General features: G+C 41.7%; 1 protein-coding gene across 1 annotated transcript in view; it reads left to right on the top strand.

The window, feature by feature from the left end:
• Positions 1–20,338, top strand: part of astn1 (astrotactin 1) — a 335,823-nt gene that overhangs the window by 172,188 nt on the left and 143,297 nt on the right. The gene's annotated exons all lie outside the window — the stretch shown is intronic.

Genomic DNA, 20,338 nt, shown 5'->3' with positions numbered 1-20,338 from the left:
ATCACACAGTCCTCTGGAAGTGCGCCTCTTCATTTATTTATTCTTCTTTTCTTAGCCAGAGCCGGCCAAGTTTTCCTCATCAAGGTCATCCTTTGTGTTACTGTATCCCCCTTGTCTTGTCATATTCAACCTGGCCTCCCCTCGGGTTCTGCCCACGGCCTCTCCGCACACTCCCCATGCTACGAGCCTTTAGATATGTCAGCACCGAGATGGCACATAATCTATATTTTATAAGGCCTTGATATAATTGGTGGCAGTGAGGGAAGGTCATGCCTTCGGGGGTCCTCGTCTTTTCCCCAATGGTTTTTCCAAGACAAAATCCTCAAACAACAGCCCTCTAGTCAAGATGTGGATTGGACATGATGAGGCAGTGAGTACCGTGTCACTGTTTTAAGGGGAGTGGAGATGCAGAGTGTGCTGGAGCGCAGCAATTATTCAGCATGTATTTACTTTGAAAAACATGCGGGGGCCATAATTTATTCAGCACCGAGACGCATTCTGGAGCGAATTTTTAAGCATGACAACAGTCATTGCTCACAGGGTTGACTTTGGTGTCAGAATCTGGAAGATAGCTGGTGTATTTTTGGGGGGTTTTGGTGAGATAAGTTATTAAATGTGAAAAGTTTTCAGTCACTTAAAATAATTAAGGCAGAGGGGAGGCTTTCTTCAGATTTCTGGTGATATAATTGCTAAGCAATAGAGATGTATCTTTTTGTTGTTTGTGTTTTGGGATGCTGCACAGAGGACACGCTCGCTGCAACAGTTCTGCCAGCTTTCACAACCACTTTATTCGTCCACTTTTCTTTGAAATTGGACTCCAAGCCCAAGCTTTTGCATCTTTCGCTCTCTTCTCTTGATTGTAAAGCAGCTCTAATGAGGTTTATTGACATGGATCTGAAGAAACAATATTACCAAAGCCATAGGATATTATAAAATCGTATAATTCAAAACAGAAAGAATTGGATAATGTCATTGTGCTAAACTAATTTATCTGGAGTGACCTTTTCGTTATTTCTCTCTCACTTTCGGTTCTTCGTTCTAGATACTCAGTTTTAACTCGTCTTTTATCTTTGCAACTTAGAGATGTCTTGGAATAATCCCGTCAAATCAATAAGCTAGAATCAGCCATTACACACAGCAATATTCAGTTTGAAGCTCCTACTCATGAACTGCTTATTGTTGCATATTAATTAAACTGGAACAATGGCATATCCTAATGTTACATCAATAATTTCCAGTAAACCTCGAGTTCCTATCAACTTTACTCTATCAACTGGGCAACCAGTGACGCAGCTGGTATAGAGCCAGCATCAAACCCACAGACTGTACAAAAGAAGTGGGCCTAGCCACCGTGACGTCACCCATTGGTTCGCCTCGGGTTTGGCATTTTGGCCGTCGCCATCTTGTTTTTTTTTGTGGTTTTTTTGGAACCAGAAGGGACCGTATTTGGACAAGAGGGTGGAGCTGGGGATCTGAGAACCCAAAGACAATACGCTCTCCTGCCCGTACCGGCAACCTGACTGCACCTGGCGCCTAGCTACGCCGTTAGCTTGTAAATGTTACCTTACCGGAATAAATGAACAACCGACTCCTTAGAGTGTCTTTTATTGTCACCCGCGGTGTGTGAAGGAGAGATACCGCAGGTCTTTCCTCCCGGCTGCTGTCAGGCTTTACAATCACCACTGCTCCCAGTAGACCACACACACCGAAATGAACAATGTAATGTAACAATGGTGCAATACCGTACAATCCCTTTACCTTTTATTTCTTTCTTTTGTGAACGTGTACATTTGTAAATATGTAAATTTGTAAATTATTGTTTTAGTAGCTTTTTTTAATAACAGTCTTTATTGTTTTTATTTATCATATCTTGATCTTCTAGTTATGTCTCTATTGCAATGCAAACTTCCCCGCTGAGGGATTAATAAAGGATTATCTTTTTTTATCTTCTCTTTTAGTGCAACCGAACGCTGCTGTCCTGATTGACAGGTCGCAGTGGTAGCGACTTGTCAATCACAAGGTAGCCCCGCCCTACAGCATACCCTGCTTTATTGTCTGTTTTACTCTGAATGGCACCATAATGATAATGAAATGTCATGCTGTATTGAAGAAGGCTTGAAACCAGCGACTCAGGCCATAAACTCATGAGGAAAAAGTTTACTGCGGTAATAAATCATGAGAGAAGTAGGGTCATTTTCCCATAGACTTCTATACAATTGGACTGCCTTTTGTAACATCATGCACCCAGTTTTCCCTAGAATTGTACTTGCATGCTAAGCTCGGGTGATTACATTAGATTAGATGTATGGAGGGGATCACGGCAATACATTTGAATACTGTTCTGGGTGGCGGATTATCTGTGCTCGTTGGATGCAGGGAATACAGCCTCGGCCTGCTTTGAGAGAGCTTTGTGACAGAATAGGAGATTTGGCTGTGATTGTTTTGATGACATTTCCCCCTCTAGTGTCCTAAAAAAAAGGCAATTAAACTTCTGCGTGTATCCCTGAACATATGCTCTAAATTATAGTAATGAAATCCAGTTTTAATTATAACTGTTAGCTATTTGTCCCTTTACATATCTCTGAACATATTTAGATGTAAATGTTAAGTGCAGTGCGAATATTGCAATGTAATTATAGTTAATGTAGATGTTTTCGTTTCTATCTTAAGTTGACACAATGCCACTGTATGCAGCAACAATCGCAAACTGTTGATTAAGTGCTAATTCGTGGATTATGGGCATTTCCTCGGGGTAACCACTCATACAAATGTAGTAAGAGTTTTACTTCCTGTCGCATATACCGCTGTCACAGCAAATGGGTAACATTTGTGTTCTTCCTGCCCGTTAATACGAGTGATCAGCGTGCATCTGTGTCTTTTGAGAGACGCAGAGTTTGAGATAAGATTGAATTTCTACAAACGGAAAAAAAGAGAAATCATCCCCAGTGGCACCTGCAGTACTAATTCAGGGCAGATGGAAGATAAACAGCGAAACACCTTTATGATCCTGATCCGAGGTGTTCACCATCGTCAGAGGTTGGTGAAGGGCATCTCCAGCCCATCACTTCACCGGCTTTTGTCAGCGCCCACATCCCCTCCGCTCCCTCCCCCGGGATGGAAAACATAAAGAGTTAATGCTGACTTAGAAGCTTCTATGCCTTTGTGTTTTTCTCCAGTGTGATCTATCAGCCTCACATGCGTGCAGTCGTGTTCACACGCATTTCACGCACAAGCTCGCATGCAGAATCATTGCAAACCACTGTGCTGTACCTTGGCCCGTTGATGTTGCTGCACTTTAACCGCAATTTTACACTTCCTGTCACTTCACTCTTTGTACTGGACTGGTTTTATGCTGTGTCAGTCTCCATGGGGCTCTTCCCCTAAGTGCTTCTCTGTCGTCCACTCCTCCTCTCTACCTGTCGGTCTCTGTTAGGATTTGTGACGTTGTTGCTCAACCATCTGCGTCATGACGAGATATTCGTAAGTGCATATAGTAAGTGAAACGTTCATGTAGTGTATAACAAGAAAATGAATCCAGAACAAGGACATATACAGCTGGACTTGCTTGTCTTGTGTTTGCTTTTATAATTTTTATAATATTTCCCTTGGTAACAAATTTGCTTTACAAATTAGATTATTCCATGATTTATTGATTTTTTTTCTGTGTTTATGACAAAAAAAACTAGATGATAAATCAGTAAATCTTCAAACTGACTTGCAAACTGCTGAAAACTCTTCGGATCATTTATTATTTTGATTTATTTTTTAATTTTTTTTGTTCAGGCTTTTGACATTCTCACAATAAAAAGCATGAGGGAGTATCTCGAGGCAGTATTTTCCTGCCTCTTGTATGATCAAGTAATCATTCACATAGTTACTAGGATAATATAAGCCTCTTTTCTACTAAATTGTTCCAGGAACTATGGGCCCACAGGAACTAAAGTCAAAGAAATAAAACTAGTGACTGAACGTCACTTTTGCACTCATATTAAATGCTTTTGCTAAATATATTTTGAGAGAAACGTAAAAGCTGCCGAGTGCTTTCAGTTTCTAAACAGAACTATAACAAAAAAAACATTCATGCTTTAGTTAATATTGTCGGGAAAAACTAATAAGACACGCTGTCATTGAGTGTTTTGGTGATGCACTCAGTATGAAGATTTTATTCATTAAAAATCTTTACTCGTTATGTTGATAAAAAAAAAAAAACATAATCCTAGAAACAATGTGTTTCTCTTAAAATAAGCCTGAAAACTCAACAACTTGCTGAGTGTTTCTTTTTTTTTTTTTTTCCCTACTGTAAATTTAATCGCAGATTAAGTTCAATTTCTCTAATTCACTCGCTAGCTCTATCGATGTCTCTCACTTGTTCACCCATGCTATCAGCTCTTTTGCACAGGTTTTCTCTGAGCAACTGGCTGTTTTCACACTATTCGGGAAGCCGACGTCTTAACTCTTAATGAATGGCACCAAGTGCTTGTTTACTGTGTGTGTGTGTGAAGCTGTACAAATGTACATTTAGTGTATTAGCCTGAGCTTTGTGTTTGAGCAATGAGTGGCGCTCAGCACTGCAAACTCCCCTTTCTGGGGCCAGGCACCATGGCTGAGGAGCTATCTAGAACCTGGTCTCTAAAAAGGTTCCTGTGCTGTTAATGAGCTATTAAAGTCCCCTGACCTTCAGATGAAGAAAACTCAATTCATTAAGTATTAGTGCTTAAAAATATTATATTGTCAGTCTACCTTATTGTTTTTCATTTTACATGCACATGATGTCCTGTATGACTTAATTGCATTTCTATTAGTTACTTCAGCTGGTCCCAATTTTAAGCTCTTATCTGCTGAAGGCCTTTTCGTTTACAGGAATTCTATTAGAAACAGCTTGCAGTGTAAATACGCGAGCTGCTCTTGTACAGCCATTCCTTTTTTTTTCAGCCGTAACTTGAATATAACAGGAGAAGCACAATTAAAATTCAATTTTGAATGCAGACCCCTCAAAGGTAATCACCTTTAGGAAGGGCTTTAATTTATTCCTCGGCGCTGATTAATCGCGTGGAGTTGCTCCAGCCATTTCCTGTGTTAAACGTCAGTTAATTAGCTGACAACATTGGATGGGATAATTAATACAGCCGGGGGGGGGGGTCACCGCATGTTACCAGAGGGAGAGAGCTCAGGCTGGGGGTCCCATTGACACAGACCTGATTCTTTTGTAGCCACCTGCAGTCAGCATGAACAGGAGGCTTGTTTTGGATCTAATGAGACTCGAGATCCGAGTCCGAATTTTCCTTTTCAGACCTTCCTTTTTTTTTTTTAGCAGTTGGAAAAGAATTAGGCTGCGGTGGCCACTCAAGTGCTACAGCAGGACGATGCAGGGTGGATAAGTAATGACCCCTGCGGTCCACTGTGGAGCAAGCCTCTCCATCAAAGGCTACAGAGTATGACTTGTTTGTCTTTGGAGGTAGGTGAAGGGCATCTAGAGCCCATCACTTACGCCAGTTTTGTCTTTATCTCCCTTCAAACCGCACACACACACACACACACACACACACACACACACACAGAACACTAAAGCTGGGGTTTCATCAGGTGAGGTCTGTTGTATTTAGCTTTTTTGCCCAGTATGTCAGAGCATATGGGACAGTGTGTACATCGTGTGCAATTTTGATCAGAAAGGAGACCATCTAAACTCATGTTTAGAAGTTCTAAAAGTGATAATTAAACCATGCAAACTTGAGACTGACAGCTGAGTTAATAACAAAAGGAACATTTATTTAAAGAAGACCTATTATGCTCATTTCCACCTCTATATCTTTATTCTGCTTTGCGTGATTCACAGATCAAATAAGTCCTGATTCATCTCATTCTGGCCCTTCATGCGGCCCCTCAGTTCGCCCTCTGTCTGACACGAGCCGTTCACGAGCTCCTGTCTCTTCAAGGCCCGCCTCGCTCAAAGCCCCCTTTTCTTCTGATTGGCCAGCTCCCCGCAGCCCACGGGGGGCAGTGAGCCCTGAGCACAGCGCGCCGCTTCATACTGGAGCCGCTGTGGGCGACTGCATGACAGCAACAGTAACTTAGCTTGGAGAACAGAGATGTGGGGCGCTGGATTTGATGAACTTATCGTTTATCAGACCACAAATGAGACAAGACGTAGGTTGTAAAAACGATAGATGCTGCTGGAGCTGAGTGTTTCTGGGGGACTGGGCCTCACTGATTACTGTACCAAAACACACAACTTTATTCACTGATTTTGGAGAAACTCCATCATTTTATGGAGCATTTTTTTTCTGGTTTTCCCTCTGATGTCCTCCGGCCGGACAGAAGGCTTTAGAAAATAACCGCTAACTGCTGCTGACTGTAGCTGCCGTTAGCTCAGCTAGCTCTGCAGAAATCCGGGATGTATTTCGCAATAAGCCTCAGGGACGTAAGACACGAAAAGCGAAGGGAGCGTTCTGAGCAGTCTGAAGACTGAGCTTTTGGCTCACAGGGGATTACTTTTACATGTTTCCCTCATGATTTGTAAACTTTGGTAACGTTTAATAATAATATCCAACATTGTACCACTATGTATATGATAGAAAATAAGGAAAAGCATAATAGGTCCTCTTTAATATAACTTGTTATGAGATTTTACAGTGCTAGGGGATAAAGTAAACAGAGTGAAATTGGTTTTCCTGCGTTCCTCAACTAAAGAACACAAGTTAGCAGAGCTCCCTCGCATTGTAATGAATTCACAGATTTGAGTATAAGTCATCAGGACACACTCCCTTTTGTTGAAACAAGAGACTACCTTGATTTGTTGGCACAATTTCAGTTTGCTACTGTAGTTATGCCAAGGAATATAAATGAGCGTTTCCACAGTGAGGAGCCAGTCTGGAGCCTCTGAATCGGAGCTTTGTGGGCGGGATTAAGACATTTGGAGTCATTTTTTCGCCTGAATATTTTAAAACGCTGTCCTCTATATCTAAACATCCACTTGTGATTGCTTTTCTTAATGGGAAACTACCGTCTAACTTGTTCGTGTGAACTTCCTGTGTGACTGTTTGGTTAAACTTAAACGTGCTTAAAGTGTATGTGTTTATTCTTGTACACAGGTCTGTCTTGAAAAACAGATCATGATCTCAATAAGACTACTCCCAGTGGGTTTGGATGATGCTTTAGTGGTTCTGGTTTATATGGGGTCGGCTGGGTTCAGTACGGCTTTGTGCGCGCAGTCAAAGTTCATTTCTTTTCATTTACTCACACCAGTAAAAGCTCTGTATTTTCTGATTTTAATGAGGCACAGAAGAAAAAAAAAAAAAAAGGTGTAAATGAAAGCAAACTGCGATGTCAGCTGTCTATTTAACACATGTATCGGGACTGGGTTTATTTGTAGAAAGGGGGAGACCTGTGTGTGGGCAGTGTTTAAATCCAGTAGAATGGGGCTTTTGAGGCAGGCAGAGTGGCAGTGATTCATAGTTCAGCCCAGAGTCCCTCTCTCCCCAAGTCCCTCATAATTAAAGTCTAAGCATATGGCCTTGTGACCAAGCAAGCGCAGAGGTATCGGCGGCAACTTTTTTTGGCATCTTAGTTTGAATCGCTGGCAACAACGGTCCCTTCAGCCTTCCGTCAGCGCAGCGGAAAATGAAAAGTGTGTCACCTTGAGTTGTCATAAGCCACATCTGCCAGCCTAATTACCACATGCTTTGGCTTATTGATAATGTGTTTGGCAGTTGGGTTTGTTGGATGCTAGCTATATTTGTCAGGAAAAAAAAATGGCTTCATGGACACAGCCACACCTGCTATACTATATTCATGACATAGACCATATTTCTTGTATCAATTGTAATTTAAAAATGAGAAATGATGGGTCCACTCAAACAAACAAACAAAAAAAAAAGTAACTCAATATGGGCATGCTATGATTTTGATCTAAAATGACCAAATGACGATTTAGCGGTCTGTTAGCACAAAACGGTGTTGTTTGCGACGTGCCAGCGTGGAAGAATGCTCACAATGTTAACATGCTGATGTTCACCAAGTACAATGTTGAGCATGTTCACCATCATAGTTTAGCATCTTTGAATGCAAACATTGCCACTGCAAGCAGCACTAAACACAAAGTAGAGCTGAGACTGATGGGGATGGCATTACAACTTAGAAAAGTCAGGGGTCACCGTAATTATTGCTATGTATCCATTGGGAAACAGGGATGTCTGAACCAAATTATTGCAGTGCAACCAATAGCTGTCGAGGTGCTTCACTCTGGACCAAAAGTGTTAACCCGCTGGTGGTTCTACATAAAAGGGATACATTATCTTGAAGCCATGAAGGCCTGTACCAAATTTTGTGCCAATCCATCAAGTAGATGTTGAAATGTGTTATATGGATAAGTTAAAGATTGTTCCTGCTGGTGGCACTAGGGGAAGCATCAAGGGGATCAATATCAACAAGCTTCATCCTCTGGGGACCATGGATGTCTATACAAAATGATATGGCAATCCTTCCAATATCTGTCACAATTTTTGCATTTCGACCAATATGGGGGGGGCGGCGGCGACCCTACAACATTGGGGGACTATTAGCAGAGCGCAGCGTTCCATCGTCATACAAATGCCATTTGAGAGGTCTAGGAATGACACAGAAAATTGGCCGGAGAAGATGAAGCCAGGAAGAGGTACAGGGGCCACACTGCTAGAGGAATAAGAGGATTCACAGGACATGTCTTAAACCCCTTCTCTTTTTCTTTTTTTTGCACAGTAGTTCGCAGCAACACTAATGTTAGCTTTGGACATGGTCTAAATGTTACTTCAGAGGCCACCAAGGACATTTTCTGGTTATGTAATGTTGGGATTAGAGTAAGCATTTTGCGGAGAGTACCTGCCTGAACGGAGATGAGCACAAGTGGTGAAGGCCTGTATTATGATAATTCTTCACAGTAATCTTTCTTTGCCTTGAATTATGGAAAGCATTTAGCCTAGGCTCTAACCTACATCCCCATGGTGTCTGCTCATCGTTTCTGAGGGCCAACATTTTGTTCCAGCAATTTTTCCTTTTTTTTTTTCTTATCAGAATTGTCTGGGGGAGAAATCAGGGCTGCACTGTATTACATATAGTTTCCCATTAGATTAGAGAATGGGCCTGCTGGATAACCCCTGCTGGTCCCCCCCCTCACCCCTCACTTTCTTTACTTCTTCCTCACCCGCTCACTCACTCTTCCCCCTCTCTCTCTCCCACTAAATCATTCATTCCCCCGACTTATCCGAGAGTGAAATGGAGCACAGGCCAGGCTAGTTAATGGGGTTCTATGAGCCATAAGATTACTTTCCTACCTGAGCTCATTCCTATGAATCTTCCTTAGAGAAGCGACTAAAATAACAAACCACTTCCAGCCGTGAGGCAAAGTTACAGGAGGACTGTTGGGTGTTTAGACAGGCTGCGGTTTCCATCCAGCTCTGCGCTCTGCGTCGAGCATCAGCAAGCCCTGCACTTGTCTGATATTTTCTGCCCTGCTTCCCGATGGGACGGAGTCACAAATGTTAACAAGAGAACTCAATTTGCATTCCCCAAGCAGTCTAATTGGAGCTGGAACAAAGACGGCAGGAGTTTTTTTTTTTCCCCTCCCTTTTCTCAACGGAAATCACAAGTGATATTGAGTTTTTTTTTTTTTTTTTTGCTGACATATTTTTTCCCCCCTCTCTGTTCACATCCAGCAACTCCGATATTCAAATTGCGCTGTGTGTTTTGGGATTCCGAGTCTCGTCACCTGTCCTACCCATGATCTGACCTATTTAGGAGCTCCATGAAATGGAGTTGTCTGCCCTGTCAAAAATTCAGCGGCACGCTGGCTGTTTCTCTGTGGCCTTGTTGTTGACTGGAACCAGACTGACCTGGACCGACACCTGAACTCATCACTGTTATCACACTCGCTGCCATATTTTGCTATTGCTTATCTGAATTGAGGGTCCAAGCATAGAGGGTGTTTTATTCCATGCAGATTGCTAAACCCCTTGAGGCAAATGTGTGATTTTGGGCTGTATAAATAAAACGGACTTGACTTGACTTCTCAGCCATTCACACGCAGTGCCCAGTGGTGGAATGTAACTAAGTGCATTTACTTAAGTGCACTTTTAAGTATTTCCATGCTATGCAATTTGCTACTTCTACTCCACTAGAGAGACATTGTACTTTTTACTCCACTACATTTATTTGACAGATAAGAGTAACTCACGCAGGTGTTTTCGATTACGCTTTTCGAGTGCTTCGACCTCTAGTCTAAGTCTAAACTCTGTGTGCTGATAAGAATGATGAGCCGCCCTAACAAGTACAACAAAACCAACTGAGGGGGGGAAGGGACACGTCACTCAAGTGTAGTTTGCACAGGCCCACACTGTCTTAAGAGAAGAGGTTTAATTAGGCAACATGAGCGAAAACACCTGCGTGGGTTGACACAGACTATAGATTTCACATTTAAAATATATGACCACATTATAAGATGTGATGTGTTATTATTGATTAAACTACCAAGCAGAATAATAAGTAGCTAAAGGTTAGAGGTTGCGCTACCGAGAACAGCTACAACATTAAAATGCTGCTTATACTTGAATGCATCAGTAGTAACAAATCAATAATGTATAGAATATAACACTGACAGGGTGCACTCTGCATAATGAGTGATAATAAGTGATACTCTTAAGTACATTTTTCTGTACTTCAAACTTACAGTTTGAATGCAGAAGATTTGCTTGCAACAGATATCTTAGTATTGCTACGTCCACCCAAGTAAACCTTTCAAAAAACTTCAGCTGCTCAGTTTGAAATGAAATGTCAGAAAAACAGCTTGGCCTGATTTTTTTGCTCTCTTTTTTTAAAATGAGTGGGTGATTTTATCACCGAAATCTTGACCTTTCTCATATATGTCATATTGAAACATGTTTAGATACCTAAAATCTGGAAAATTGCCCATGCTGTCCCCCCTCCCCCCCGTCAAAGGGGGGCGTCCTTCAAATTTAAATGTCAACAGGACCCAGTCATTTTTATATTAAAGTTGCCATGGATACAAACCGTGCTACGGCGGAGAATCTTTCAGTTGTACTAAATAGGAAAAGTTTTCCCAAATAATCCTGGTGTTAGATTATAGACATGTACCGTATGTTCAGGTTCACGTTACTTTATTTTTACCTGTGGGTAGATTTGGTTTGCAGTAGATGACAAGGCATCCCATCTTGACACACAATTTACAAACAACACAGACAATAGACAAATAAGATATGAGTGCCCAGGCTCAAATAATCAGGACTTACTGCATATTGACCCTTAAGATCGATCACTGGTTGTAATGCTTAACACTGAGAATGCATGTTGGCTACCTTTGATAAATTGCACCCAAATTCTTCATTTTTTTTTTTAGCAGCCCCCAATGTCAAACTAAAGCCCGTGCTGTCAGGACCAAGGGTACATACAGGGATCGGTAAAAGACCTTTTATGTGGACAATTCCATCTTCTTAGACTGAACTAAAAACGCTGGTTTTCCGCCCCATTATCCCATAATCGCCAGCAAAGCATGCTGTGTCATTTGAATGCACCTCTTCTTTCCTTGTGCTTCTGCATGCACATGGTGCCAGAGGTCCAACAATACCAAATGCACAGACATCATCCGTGGCCAAGAAAACACCAGCATGTGCAGTAATAGTGCAGCATCATCGCAAAAAAAGGGCCCTTCGAAGGGAACACGTTGGACTCTACATTTATTCTGAATAAGCTATTAAGTAAAACATTTTGGCGTTTATTTTGTTCATTTATGAGATTTTGTGGAGAAGACTTGCACCTTGGGACCTCGTATGTAATTGCACAACAAAGTCATTCAGTGTGACAAGGCGCTAGGAAAATTAGAAAATCCAGGTGCATGAAGAGAATGAGGGGGGGGGGGGAAAACGCACCTTCATGCGGCTTAACTTGGGTGTTTTATCTTTCTATTTGGACAATGAAAAAGCAGACAGGCTAACAAAGATGGATCACAGAGCGAAAAAACTCCAATAGTTGGGAATTGAACTGTGGTCCTCATTGGGGGATTCATAGAAAGACTGCATCCCAATGGACTACTTCACACAGTCTCTCACAGAGCGGGAATATTGATTCAATTTTACTTTGATTTATGTAACTGCTATGCACCCAAGGCCCAACATTGTCCGGGCCTATATGAGATAAAATATAAAGCTTGTAGACAGCTCTGGCTTTAGTCTGTGGCAACGCGCTCATCAAAGGAAATAAAACTGCTTTTACAATCCATGTTCAGGACTTACGCGTGACATGCAGTTTATGTTATGGTTATAAGGGCATGTTTAATATCGCCATTAGTCTGTTTAACTGTGGCCAGTGTCAAATTCTACAGTTGAAGAAAAGTTTTGCAACCTACCTTTTTTTTCCCTTCTCACACACATAGTGAAGCCAACACCAGTCAAAAGATTGGCACCATTCATGTGATTGTCATTGTAGATGGAGAGCAGTGCATCTATAGCCATATTTCCGTGATCACTTTTATGGCTGCAACTTTATGTCTCAAAATAATAAGATAAAAAAACCTGTACAGCTCTGTGATTAACTTTGGTTCCGTCTACTGCCTGGACATTTTCAGCATCAGCGTGGGCACCAGTCTATCTGGAGTGTCAGGAAGAAATTGGGGAAGTATGTCACATAGTTAGCAGTCTGACTCACCGGACGTAGACTGTCGGGATGAGTCTGCCATTGGCTGACTATTTCAGTCGGAATCATCATTGTGATTGGTTTAAAGTGCCCTCCCCCCATCCCAGAGTGATAATGGGTTGAGCCAGACCTTTCTCCAAAGTGTGGAGATACCACACAGTTAGTTAAGCAGTCATTTACACAAATGCACTTCTGCCACACAATCTTAAAAGTGTGGAAACACTTGATTGTGATTAAAATCTTAGCATTAAAGTATTCCTCTTCTGTACTTTCTCGAGACAAAAAACATCAATGACGTCACCATAAGTGTCGCCGTGATTTATGCTCACGATGGCCAGACCGCTCAAGTGTTCCTGTGACACGGAAGAACCTCGGGCAGCCTTCGATGAGCTTTAATTTTGAAAAGCTCCCCTCTCTGCCGACGCCACTGTCACAGGTGGGGTGACTACAATTGTTAGGGCTGTCCAAATGTTAGGATCGAGTTCCTCCAGGTTTTTCTCCCAGAGAAAGAAAAGCAGCTCAAAGGCTGACATCTCATCTGATGGCAGATCAGAGGAATTCTGAATCTCGTGTGCCAGATCCATTCCACTGATGTCACAGTCATCTCTGAAGGTGAGAGTGTTTTCAACTCCCATGCAGTCAGCCTTTAAATATTCACTGGACATCTGAGAGGCAGTGCTGAAGTTCAGCAGCACTCCATATTTGGTTTCCACCTGGTTGAATGTTTCACATCTCTCATCTGTGGATGTCACGGCAGTCGACCGCAATTTCTAAGTAGTTTGACTTCAAGGTTTTTCAGTCACCGGTTAATCAGGAGCCTCATAGCTGAAATGCCTCTTGCTGTTTCTCAGTCTCCTCTCTTCTCCGCACTCTTTTCTTCACAAATGCTGTTTGTGTGTTTGTCAGAGAATACAGTTTCCCGGTATGTAGCGAGGGAGGTCTTTGCATTTAAGATTAAATTCAATGCCGGCAGCATCGAGGCGGATTAGAGGAGCTTGTTCACCTTGTTTGTCACAGTCAGTGTCTCACACTATACAACACGGCAAATCAAGAGGCGGTCGGACTTCAGCTTCCTGTGCAAGTGCTTGGGCCTCCACTGGCCGGCTTCCAGTAATGCCTCCCATACCTCAGAGGCCAGATACCGGATTGCATGAACACTTTGGAGCCTTCTCTCCTATCTCTTGTCACTCCCATGACTTCACGGTTATGTTTCCTCAAAACACTCACTCTTTGGCAGCATCTGCAAAGACGGGGTTTAGAGCATGTGCTCTACATGGGACGAACACGGCTCTGGGATATTTTTTTTTTTTTTTTTTTTTTACAAGCAGTCTGGCTTGTACTCCTCAGTGCTTGTCCTTCATGTTGGCCCCATTATCATAAGCTTGCCCTCTGCAATCATCAAACGGAATCTCCAGCTCATTCAGCTTATCTAAGATGACAGTGGACAGATTCAAGTCTGTTGTAATCTCAACATTCACAAAGGCGAGGAAGCGCTCCTTGATCTCTGGCTTTCCCTGTAAAGCCACGCTTCTCGGAATAATGGACTTTTGCTCCTGGTGACCGGTGTCAGGTGTACAGTTCAAGATAATGGCGAAGTACTTTGAATCTCAATTCAATTCAGTGCAATTTTATTTATATTTTCGCCAAGTCACAACAAAAGTCATCTCATGACACTTTACAAATAGAGCAGGTCTAGACCGACTCTTTATAATGTTATTACAGAGACCCAACAGTTGCCACCATGAGCAAGCACTAATCTCTTCCTTGAGTTTTTAATCATTATTTTTATTGTTACGTCATTACTTCCAGACTCTTGTCACTCACAGTCTGTATCAGCTCATTCTGTATGAGCTTCCCGAGGTAATGTCTCTGCATCTTCAATTCTGCTGAGATGATTTTCCATAATGGGGTCAAATTTGCTCGTAATTCAACCTCTTTTTGGAAGTTTCCATTATCTGCTCTGCCTGAATGCCTGAATTTCTTTCAGCCAGAAACTAGGTGATACTTATGAAACGCGTCAGGTCATTCCCCCAATCTCTTTCTTTCAGCCTCCAAAATTGTCATTTGTATCTGGTCAGGAGTCTGTCCCTGACTTAGGCGCAGATCAAGTTCTCTCCGCTCAGCCTCATCATGTTGCTTGTGTGTTCAGGACTACCCTCATGGTGTTAGGGTCAGAATGGCGTCGATATTTGACCAGTCATTCACGTCTTCCTTTCTTATTTTGTAGTCTTTTCGACAGCAAAAACAATACACAGCGTTGTTTTTGAGTGAGTATCAAAGCCAGCTCCTGGTAATCTTTTCCCCTTTTTGACAGCTGTCTTTGTAATAAGCCTGAATGGAAACCTCGTCCAGACTGGGGCCCCTTTGTGACCATATAGGGCTGCCCAGCTATGGTATTCCCTATGTTTAGCTCATGCAAATATAATGGACAAAATAGGTGAAACGTGCTAGAAATACCTACTATTCAGTATAATGCAGTCCAATACAACACCACCACAGCTAAAGTAGCTGCCCCCCCAAAAAAACTCATGATGATGGTGGTGTTTATTACATGGCTGTTGTATTGTATTACATCACATTGCATCATACAGGTGTTTCTTTGTTTCTGGTCACTCAGGGTGTTTTTGTGTTGCAGTTTGTCAAAGCACTTCTCAGACTGTTGGTTAGTTCAAAGAGATACTTAACACTGAAGTCTCATTTTTGAGTTAGTAAATGAGGCGTACCGTCGCTTTATTACACCATTAGTTGATCCTGGTCCCAGTCTATTTCATGCAGAGAAAAAAAAAACATCAGTAATTCTGTCCTCTAGACACTCACAAAATCTGTGAAATATCTATGATATTCCCTGGTACACCCCGGCCCCAAACTACGAGGCGACATCATTTTCACCCACGTCACACCATCCATACACCCCCACCTCCCGGCATATGAATAAAGGAATCAGTTGTCATCCAAGCGGAGAGTTGTAATTAGCAAAGATATGGTGATATTGAGAGTATTTTGTTGTTTAATTTAATAGGTCTGACATATAACATCACCATAGTACCTTTACTGAAGTAAAATATTTTCCATCCCTGGTAGAAATACTACTACCAATTGTACTAAGTTAATACATGTAGTTTACTGTGTTAATCAGTGTCACAGTGTATGAATGCATTTTTTGTTTTTATTTGTGAAGGCCGCAAACGGAGGGGTGGGGGGGGTTGCTCTTTAAGGTCAAACAATGCATTAAACGTATGAGCTTATTGTATGATGAGAATGTAGAAATGTAATCTGCAATGTTGCAGCCGTGAAATAGAACAGAAGTACTCAACGTACAGTTTGAGTGCCTCAAAATGTAGTTAGTTGCGGTAATAGAGTAAATGTATTCAGTTAACTTTCTCCTCTGATCTCCGCTCAGCCCCCAGCCGAAGGTGTAGCTGTTGTAGTGTTATGACAGCCATATTTTCTCCCCCATCTGGACAACTGGTTATAAGCCATAAATGTACATTTATTTGGTAGCTTTAAAACATATTTTTTTTCCTACTGTGCTTTTGTTACGAGAGACATTTTTACACCTTGTATTTTTACAAAGGGAATCAGCTGTCGTACATAGCACAGCCCTGGCCAAGCTGCTTCTCTTAAAGGCTCTGGCACCGACTGCATGGAGAGAGACTGTGAACTTGGGATGTTTGCAAAGTGAAGTTCAGTCAAATTAATCATTCTGTCAGACAATGAGAGCAGAGCACCCCAGGGCTAAAAGGGAGACAAGGCCTTTCGGCAAGAAGAAGAATACGCTGCGCTACTGTATATGTTTTGGGCTTGTTATTCATTTTCACTAAGGGAGGCGGAGGCGGGGGGTGGGGGGTGGGGATGGGGATGGGGAGGTTATGTAGTGGTGTGTTCTCGCTCTCTCGGTGCCGGGGAATATATCTATCGTTCCGGGGAGCCATTTCCCATAAGAGGGGATAAATGGATGTTGCTGAAGGTGAGGACAATGCAGGAACATCACATTTAGAGGCTTATTCATCAAGTTCATAGGTGGTGTCAGGCCGCTGCCAAATGTTGCATTTTCACAGCACCCTTGTAAAGGAACTGTTACTGGCCTTGCACTCGTCCCAGCACTCATCATACTTCATATCTAATTTGTGTCACCATGTTTATGCTAAAAATAGATAAAACAGGGTTGTATTTATTGCTCAACTTTAATGGGGTTTTTTAAAAAAAAAAAGAAAAGTATAATTGTAATAAAAATAATACATTTGGACCAGGACCAATTCCGTCTAAGCCTCGCCTTAAGTGTCCCACCTAATATGTAGCTCTTACCAAGATTCAGACTTGAAACGAAAGGGTGCCTATTACGGTCTGGCTTTGCAGACTGCAATAGCCTCCCTCTAATTGTGAGCTTGTGAGCTCAGTTTCTGGTTTAAGGCCCTGGAATTTTATTTTTTATTTTTTTCAAATTTCTAAAAAAGAATAACTCAGAAAAACCAATGATCACAACAACTAATCATCTGTCAGTCAAGTTAACTGCTCGCAGTACAAATCCAGCAAAATGCTTCACATACAGCATGTGAGAAAATACAATTAAGAGTCACAACACAGCTTGGCCGCTGTTGGATTGCAGGCTATAACAGTGACTGTTTAAACGCATGTATGATAGTGAAATTAAAAGAAAATCGTAATACGGACATAGAATTGTGTTCCAGACAACACGAGGAGACAAAAAAAAAATCTATTCAGAATTTTACACAAACTTCCTGCAGGTATTAAGCTCACTGTTTAGGTTCATTGTACAGTTGATTGTTCTGTGCTGTTATTGTTTTCTTTATGCAATTAACATAAATAAATATACATAAAGATATTTCAAAAGAAGTAGGGTTCTTTTTTGTAATTGTATGTGGGGGGGGGGGGGGGGTCATCAGTGTATATACAATGGTAAGAAAAATAGTGTCCCTTGAGAAAAAGGTTGGGAACCACTGAGCCATATAGTGACCAGCAAAAATGCGACATTCTTCAAATCAGTCATTACTTTGAAAATGTATTAGGGGATCTGCGTTGCTTAGACCACCGCGCCTCTTCGGCGGCGAGAGGGTTTGAGCTCCCTCTCGCTCGCCAGGTCCCAAATATCGCTCGTTCCATCAGTAATGCTCCTGTCATGTCTTGTCCTGTCATTTGTTTCCGTAACATTTGGGTAACAGAGCCCTGTGTCTGAACATCAGAAAGCCACAGATGGAGTCAGCAATATTACAATTTCCTTGTCTGCAAAAGGGCTTTATAAAGCAAACGCTTTATTTCTTTTGGCACAAACTACCTGAACAATAAATAAATGCCCATTTGCGCAGCACATTTCAGTGCATAAAATAAATAAAGGCAGGCACTGATAGCGCTACATTATTTGACAGTAAGTCTAGAGAGTCGCTTCACTTTCCCTTTTCCGTGTTTATTACCTTATTCAGCTAACTGCCATCGGAAAGAAACATTTGTCTCAATATGTAACAGGTTTTTTTTTTTTCGTTGTTTACTTCAAGACATAATTCTTGGATGTGTTGAGGAAGCTTTTGCTATACAAGTTTACAGAACGGCATCTTAAATATGCGAAAAACATTTTCTGAACATTTGTTTCATTACATCGCGGCTGATTTCCCTTGAAAAGCAATAAAAGTGTTATCCTCAGAAATGTGATGGTATGTGACAGTGTTCCAGCCAGTCTCTGTTCCAGAATATGTATCACAAATTGGCCGCTGACACGTCCTCTTCTTCTTTACCATGCACACAAACCTCCACCCGTCACTTGAGATGATAATCAAGATGCATTCCTTGGTCCTGCTTCTATCATTTACCTCTCCCCTTTTCATACAGTAGATCCGCTTTTGCTGTCCTCCCCTTTTTATCACCTTCCTTTCATGTCTCAATTTATCTTTCTACTGCATGCCCAGCAAAATCTCTCACATAATAGTTCTTCTGTTTCCCACCCCTCTGTTCATTCCCCCGTTCCCCTCTTCCATGTATGTGGTTGCGGGCAGTGTGTCTCAGTCACGAGCATTATCCAGATACCTTCTGTATGTGCTTATGAACACAGTGGAGGCAGTCATAGTGATGTATGGCTGTAATCCCGCCGCTGCAGCATGACACGGTTGTCAGTTGCCAAGGGAGACGAGATGATTTATATTCTGCAGCTCTGCTTACGCGCCCGATATTAAGTGATGTTAATGTTAAAGGCCTGATCCTGCATTCTCATGCAATAACGAAAGGGTCCTGCCACTAATTGGATCAAATGAAGACGGACACTTTTGCTAGCTTGGGCTTCATAATTTGATCTCAAAAAACTGGGTTTGCAATGAGAAAAGTAGTTTCATGTTTGCAGCCACAACCAAAGGAGAAGGGAGGGGGATTATTTATTCACTCCAAGTCATGTTCACTAAGAATCTGTGCTCTATCACCTGCATCTATAATTGATCTGTTTAAAAGAAGAGGCTGATTGGTCCTTTAACGCTAACCTGTCTGAGAACAGCCAGGTCTCCTCTTCCTCATGTGTCACATTGCAGTGTCATTTACATGTCCATATGTTGTGCTTTATCTGCCACTGACTATTTGTCTCCGTGGATGAGATGACAGGCCATTGGTCAGCGGAGCAAGATGCATGCATAGCGCTTGATAGACCGTGCAGTGCATCAAAATGCATCAAAGTGCATGGGCGACTTATTCAGGCAGGGGAGACAGGCTTTATTGATTTCAGCAGGGGATAGGATTGGCAAATTAAACCGAATCAATACAGATAATATATAGGGCTTTAAAGGAACACTGAGTTAAAGCAACATGCAATTCTCACAATATTACCGTTCACGCCCACTGAAGTGAGTGTTGCGTTAAATCTTACAGAAGACTGGGATTAAAAAAAAAAAAAAAAAACAGCTGAATTTCAGTATTTCAACTGTTTAAAAAGTGCTATATCAATAAGAACACTGAGGCGCTGTTCATGGAAGCCATGGATCTCCTATTGGCACCACCATCAAGTCCAAATTTCTATTAATGACCAATGACCGCACCATGTCAACCATGTCAACCATGCCAACGCCTGAGTATAACCCCACAGCGTAGTCTTTTTTACAAGCTACTTGCTCCCAAAACTGGAGGTCCCAATTCGGAACTATTCAGCTGATAAAGTCAAATTATTGTTATGATATGCATCAACAATGTAACTGGGAGCCTTTTGGCAGATCACTTAAACCATGAATGTAAATTTGCTGCTGCTGGCGATGTTTGTCATTGTAACTGACTTAATTGGAGGTCAGTGCCAGCTATAAATGAGGAACATTGCTACCTGAATGTATTACATATTGGTAATGTAATAATAATAATGATAATAATAATATAAAAGACAAGGAGAGAGCAAAGAGATCGGATTGCCTTGGAACTCTGCAAATCCAGATGTTTTACCAATCTGGAGCCCAATGTAGTTGACCATCCGCTATTTCCAGTGTCTCAAATATAAGAATGCTCTGCTTTTACCTGATTCATATTACTGCATATTGAATATCTTTGAGAACTGGACAAAACAAGCAATTTCTCTCATTGCGATGGACATTTTGTTTTTGCTTTTTTTTTTGCTGCATCATACGGTCCTTGAACAAATAATCAACGCTGAAAGTAATAATTAGATGCAGCCTAATTGACTTTTAAA

This window comes from Enoplosus armatus, chromosome 14 (genome assembly GCF_043641665.1).
Source record: "Enoplosus armatus isolate fEnoArm2 chromosome 14, fEnoArm2.hap1, whole genome shotgun sequence".
In the NCBI taxonomy this organism is placed as follows: Eukaryota; Metazoa; Chordata; class Actinopteri; order Centrarchiformes; family Enoplosidae; genus Enoplosus; species Enoplosus armatus.
The sequence above is the reverse complement of the archived record's forward strand: the minus strand, read 5'-3'. Positions and strand labels throughout refer to the sequence as shown.